The following is a 5,645-nucleotide window of genomic DNA, read 5'->3' as shown; positions in this document are numbered from 1 at the left end:
TGCTTCCAATGGCAACTTACCACTTCTGGTCTGGAGCCCAGCTTCTTGCAGATGAATTTTTCAGGCTTGCAAACATGAAGCACTGCAGTCTAATAGGATGGAGAGCATGATTCTGGGAACTGCTGGGCTGTATCTGGATGTGGCTGTCACCTAACTGCCACCTGCTGTAGCTGTCACTCAGGTGGGGTTTGTCCTCTTTCCCATGGTGATAAATGAGCTATGAATTCTCAGCAAGGGTATCCCTGGATGTGGGATATATTTCCATCAAATTTGTATGTTATGGTGATTTTCTTGGAGTGTCCTAAAGTTTATTTCTGGAGGTATGTCTCTCTCTATTTTTTCAGCCACTCATAAAAATCTGATCAATCCCTTCCCGTCCCCTACTGGGAGTGTCAGGATGGAGGCAGAACACCTCATTTACAGAGAAAACTGTTCCAAAAGTCTTCTGGGAATAGGGGAAACCCCTGCAATTAAGGGGTGCTTTGTGTTGTCCCCTGTGAGGAAGCTGTTTGGCAGCACTGTGGTCTCCCCCTCACCACTTAGGGGTATCCTTAAAGAGGGGGATCTAGAATAAAAGTTGGCAAAATGGTGGAAATATGATCGACTCCTCAGTCTCATAAAGGCCAGCAGCCGTTATGTGGAACATTTGCTCTTCCCTTGTATGCAGCTCTATACTACAGTGTAACTATTTATGGGCCTGGCTCCAATGGGATTTATGGAAAGCAAAATACTTCCAGTGGATTAGATTACCGCCTGCAAACACTGCAAATGCTGCAGGAAACTGCAACTGCTGCAAAATGAGCTTTTCACAAGGGCTACCTGACACGTGTCCTGCTAGCAAGAAATTCCCCGGCCATGAGTAGATGGAGTTAAATGGCTCCTCACAGTCCTGCTCTTTTTTCCCTTCCTAAGGTTTATGAGTTGGTTTTAGTGCTGCCTCTGTGCCTTCTCCATTTCTGCCTGTCTTCCTTGATGCAGGCTTCAAGGGTGGCCAGTCATTAGAGGATCTATTGTACTTTTTTGGCCAAACTTGTTGTCTTTCACCCTCTGGGGTAAGTGAAGGCGTTGCAGGGCATCTGAGAGTGAAGGGTGGCTGCAAGTTGTCCTGTCCAGAAAAGAGGGTGGCAAAAACAAATGGCTTTTGTGCCTCTGAAGTTGAGGGATACATGAAAAAGGACTTAATTTTCTCCTTTCCTTTCTGCTGGCACTCTTAGTATCCAGAATGTCCAAATACTGGGAATAGGGGTGTTCATGGGAGTTCCTGAACTTCCTCCTGGAAGCCCTGAGAGCTGAAGGAGGGTTCAGGTTTCCTTGTGATAAGCTGGTTTTGCCTTCCCCCTATCACGGCATTTTGCCTTCTCCTTGCTGTGCTGCTGTAAACTGGATTTGTGAAATGATCCAAAGTAAAAGCTACCACACTTCTACCCCAAAAGTGGCAGCATGGAGACAGAAACAAGTGGGTGACTGAGGTAGGGAGAGAGGTAAAACAGAAGTGGCTGCTGCAGAGTGAAGAGGCAGGGACCACCATGCTAAGGGTGAAAGCTGGCTTGGAGAACACTTGAGAATACAAAACTTTGTGGGTGAGGCAATAGCAGACTGTCTTGAATCAGCATTTATATTGAGAATAGTTTTGTTCTGCTTTTCCCCAACAACTTTTGAGGGAGTAGGTTTGATGCTGACACAGGAAAAATCCTGCAGGATTCAGAGATATACTGGTCCTTTCTGGGTCTCAGAGCAGCTGTGCATTGCACCTGCCCAGGAGGCAGAGATCTTCATGCTCATCCTCTGCTTTGAAAGGTTAATTGTGCCAGTGGGGTGGCACAAGGGTGAAGGGCAATGCTCATCCCCAGACTCCAGATACCATGTTTGCAGTAGTGCCAGCAGCCTTTATAGGCTTGCAGAGCACCACCCAAGCCAAGCAACATCACTTCTGCAGTAGCAACACCCCTGATCCTTGCTCCAGAGCTGGGAAGGAGCTCTCTGAAGCCCAGCTGGTATGTTGTGATATTTTGTAATCTTTTACAAAGACAGGGAGTGTAGGAGGAATGTAAATACATTTGTCCTAAAGTGAGAGTGGTGGTGTATCTGTTTCCAGTTCATGGTAAGGGGATGTTTGATGAGTGGCATCCTCAGTCTTGGAAGAGTTTGCTTGTTCTTTCAAAAAAACCCAAACAAACAAACAAACAAACAACTCCAACCCAAACAAATAAAAAATGAAAATGAAACAACAAAAATCTGCCTGTCAGATATTGCTGGGATCCAACCAAGACTTGGTCTTAAGGTCAGGTACAAACAAGCTTATTAGCTACACTTCAAATTTTACAAACTGTTCAAAGTTAAGTAATTCCCCCTGACTCCTACGTTCAGCTGTTGCAGAGGGGCTGGATCCTAAGCTGCCCTCAATCAGTTTAAGTCCATGCAGCTCCAGGAACTGGCCCACATAAAGGTAAAAAATACCTTTTGCCAAGGTCATTGAACCGTGCTTGGTAAGTTGAGAGGCACAGCTATGGAGATGCTGCAGTATCCATTTACACCAGCTGTGACACTGAATTTGGGGGTTTAAGTCTATGTTGGCCTGGGCTTATCTGCTTCCTGCTGCATTAAGAGTGAGTTTGCATGGTAACACTGCACCCCCGCTGTGGACAGAGATCCCCCTGAAAACCTGAAACAGCACATGGCTGAGACCCCCTCACTCCTTGAGGCCCAGTTTGTCCCTGTCCTTCTCTGTCCTCATGCATGGTCAAAGCAGGGGGTTGCTTCCCAAAGGCAATGAGCAGGTGAGGGAGACGAAGGTTACTCTAGCCCTGTTGGGGAGATAGATAGCACTGCAAGCCCATCTACAGGAACCATTTCAGCTCTACGAGGCTGGGTTTTTCCCTTGACAAATACCTCAGTGATGAGCCTTGGTACCCTTACACATGTGCCCAGTTGGATTTTCTTGATACTCTTGCCATTTTGGGATGTACCCAATCCCTATGGCATTCTAGGGGGAGGTATGTTTGGTGCAGGAGACTTCAAAGAGCCAAGGGAAACCTGTGGAAAAGGGAGTATTTGACTCTGTATTTACTGCATGTTGGGAGTGGTTGGTGGCAGGGCTTGAGCAATGTCTGTAAAGCTGACGTGGGTAGATAAAGTATTTTCACCCAGTATGTGGAGCATTTCCTTGATAATCTGCCTAAGGAGCATGAGTTGTCCTCCCCTATGGGGAGCTTGGGTGGCTTCAGGCAGGACTGGGAAAGATTTTATTTATTCATATATTTATATATATATATATTTTTTTTTTTTTTTCCCAGGGGTGTATATGACTCAGAGGCCATGCATTTTGGAAGGGCTTCTATGATTCTCACATCTGTCATCCCACACAGTACACAAATACAACCTCACTCGTGTGGGCTTTTTTGGTTTGAGTGACTTTCCCAGGAGCTGAACCCGAGCTCTCCCGAGGCAGGATTTAGCAGCTGAAGAGTGCGGGTGTGTGCTTGAAGTGACAGGGTAGCTGCTGCTGACGGGCTGCACTGCCACCTGCTGGGGCCACCAACACCCTTCTGTGAGGGGTCCCCAAGCCAGCAACCCTGCTGGGGTCCAGCCTGTTTCCTCGGGTGCTTATTTTGAGCTGATCTGCTGCCTCCTGCTTTGCTGGAGTTTGTCTTCAGGCACTAATAACATGCAAGTTGTAACTCCGGGGGTTTAAATTTCCTGGTCTGGGTATTGGCCTTCAGGTTTCTTTCCTGGGTGCAGCTAAACGAATGCAGGGGACACTTGGCCAAGGGACTCAGACATTCTGGGCAGGAACACGTGAGGAACCTGTGTTGTTCTTACCAAGGAAAAAAAAATATAATACGTAACTAAAAAAAAATGAAAAAAACTCTTGCTATGAATTAACTGTATATGCTGGGAACTGGCTTGGAGCAGGACTTGTGGTCTTGAACCCAGCCACGTTTCCTTGGGTGCTGTCCTCAGAAAACCCCACTCAGATTTGGCCAAGCTATTACAGTTGGGTGCAAAAACATGGACAAAATAAAATAGGGGAAGATGGAAAGGTGAGACAGTGGTGCAGTGAGGTCTGGCTGGATAGCTTTTGTAAGCCAGCAGCTTTGGGGCCCCACTGGGTGCTTCTCCCAGATACTACATGTGGGATGTGCCACCCTTATTCTCTTCCTGGCTCAGCTCCAAGCCTGCCAGATGGAAACAGTGTATGTTCTGGGGCAGGGGGATGAGCTAGGGTTTGTGGAGGCTGAGATCTCTTCTGCTGTGCTTTTCCCCTATTGACTCTAGGAGAGCATCTGCCATGCCACAAGCCAGCAGCCTACTCCAAAGTGGTTTCAAAGGGAAACCAGTGTGCATCAAATCACTGCAGTGGTAGTTCATGAATGGATTCATCAGCTCAGTGTGTCTGACTGCGAAGGCTACAGGGGTGAGGACAGCTCATGGCAAGATTTTTTGGCAAAAACTTTAAATAATGTTAGCCATGGATTTAGTGTCAATGTTAATCACTGTTAGTGGGCATTTGAAAAGTTAGTATGTAGGAATGAGAAATGAAGTAATTTAGGCAGAGATAGCACTATCTGTTCTCCTGCACTATCTCTACGTCACCTCTTTGATAGCTGAGGCTGCTGTCAGCTCTTGAGAGCTGAAATCACGTCAGGCTCTCAGGGGACATGCACACCTACAGATGGCATTTGGTTAACAGTATTTGGGATGTTTTTCATCTTGCTGATCACACTAGTATACACAAGAGGTGAACACAAACTGAGCCAGATGGTAAAGCATTCAAAATGTGTTTTTTACTTGTTTCTTGGGAATATAGGATATATCTTTTTGTTTTTTAAACAAACCACGACCATGGACAAACACAACCATCACAAAGTGTCAAATATCTACACTTGTGATAAAGTCCCTCTCAGGCAACTTGTTGAAACAGGTGCAGTTGTGTTTTCAAAGCCTGCTTTGGTCCTGCTCCCTCCCCTTGGCACAAAGGTGGGAGGAAGGGGGCAGCACCACACAGAACCCCTGTATGAGAAAGAAAGGGTAAGCATTGAAACTGCACTATGCTGGCATCCATCCTCGTTGCTGGACCCCCTTCCTCAAGACCTTTACCACAAACCTTAATAGAAACTGTGGAAAACCAGGTTGTGTAGGACCTCAAGCAACTTAATATATGCTTGTGCTGGAGGGCAGGATCACCTTTATCCATACCACTCCTGAGAGCTTGGTCTTCAAGCCTCTGCTGCTGGACAGCCACAGCCTCCCCCAGGTGCCCTGTTCCTCCTTTCATTAAGCAGGAGGGTACTTTCCTGGGAGGATCCACCTCTTCCTTTTGGTGGCCAGCACTGCGCACAGGTGTATTTTGGTGCAATTAAAAGTAACTGTGGTCTCCACTGGAAGCCACACAGGGAGGATGCAGCCTTGGATGGAGACAGCAGTGCAAAATGATGTCCTGGGATGAAAGCACAGCCTGCAAGGGAAAGCCCAGGACTGGCCTTGATGGACTGGAGATGAGGGAAAACTATGAAATACTCTTAACACTCAGGGTGGCTGGAAGGCCACTGAGCCTCCAGGAGCTGCCAGCACAGCTGCTGTGGCGTATGTTGATCTCTTCAGACATGAATCCTGGTTATAAAGCAAGCGGTAAAAATAACCCAAAG

This window comes from Aphelocoma coerulescens, chromosome 7, assembly GCF_041296385.1.
Source record: "Aphelocoma coerulescens isolate FSJ_1873_10779 chromosome 7, UR_Acoe_1.0, whole genome shotgun sequence".
Classification (NCBI taxonomy): domain Eukaryota; kingdom Metazoa; phylum Chordata; class Aves; order Passeriformes; family Corvidae; genus Aphelocoma; species Aphelocoma coerulescens.
Note: the sequence above shows the minus strand (reverse complement) of the source record.